Source organism: Tachysurus vachellii, chromosome 10, assembly GCF_030014155.1.
Source record: "Tachysurus vachellii isolate PV-2020 chromosome 10, HZAU_Pvac_v1, whole genome shotgun sequence".
Classification (NCBI taxonomy): Eukaryota; Metazoa; Chordata; class Actinopteri; order Siluriformes; family Bagridae; genus Tachysurus; species Tachysurus vachellii.
The window spans coordinates 8,422,809-8,423,815 of NC_083469.1; the positions used below are offsets into that span (position 1 = coordinate 8,422,809).

The 1,007-nt window shown below is 41.0% G+C and overlaps 1 pseudogene; it reads right to left on the reverse strand.

Moving 5' to 3' along the window:
• Positions 1 to 360: 360 nt before the first annotated feature.
• Positions 361 to 476, reverse strand: LOC132853028 (5S ribosomal RNA; annotated as a pseudogene).
• Between the last annotated feature and the right edge of the window lie 531 nt (positions 477 to 1,007).

The following is a 1,007-nucleotide window of genomic DNA, read 5'->3' on the forward strand; positions in this document are numbered from 1 at the left end:
CGCTGTTTTACATACAGTAGTCCAAAGAGTTTGTGTTGACTCGACCTTCAAAATTCCCAAGATTTTTTGGGGCATAGGGAAAAAAAAACATATTTTTAGGCTAATGTTATCACATATTATGTTAAAACCACTGACGGGTGAAGTGAATAGCGTTGATCTCATTACAGTGACACCTGTCAAGGGTTGGGATGAACCCCAATGAACAGTCAGTCCTTGTAGTTGATGTGTTGGAATTAAGAAAAATGATCAAGGATATGGACCTTATCAACAGTGATATGCACCAAATTGTGATAGGCGGATGGCTGCATCAGAGCATCTCCAAAATGCACATGGAGTTTGCATATTGTCCCCGACTATTTGAACTCTCACCTGGTATTCCCAGGCAGTCGCCTATCCAAGTCCTAACCAGGCCCGACTCTGCTTAGCTTCCGAGATCAGACGAGATCGGGCGTTCTCAGAGTGGAATGGCCGTAAGCGAAAAGGAAAGTTGGAATTGAACCCATTTATAAATTGCTTGTTTTTTCTTTTCTTTTCTTTTCTTTTCTTTTCTTTTCTTTTCTTTGGGGTTGTTCTTTAGGGTTTCTTCCAGGTACTCCAGTTTCCTCCCCAGTCCAAAGATACTGTATGTATGGTAGGCTTAATTGTCTGTAGTGTATGATTAGGTGTATCAGTGAATGTGTGATTGTGCCCTATGATGGGTTGGCACCTTGTTCAGTGTGTCCCACACCATGTGATTGAAGACCCTTGGGATAGGCGCCAGGCTCCATCCAACCCTTTGGAGAATAAGCATGAATGGAGGGATACATTTATATATTTTATGCAAAAATCTCTGGTCTATTTAGCATTTGTCCATGGGATGCATTTGGTCCTGGGGCTAGATTTTGGGACATCCATGCCTTAAATGGTTCTTTTGTTTGCAGTAATAAAACTGTTATAGGAAAAGCACAAATGCTTGATTTACCAAAATTCAAGGTAGAAAGATGCAGAGTCACAATTTTTCAGTCAGA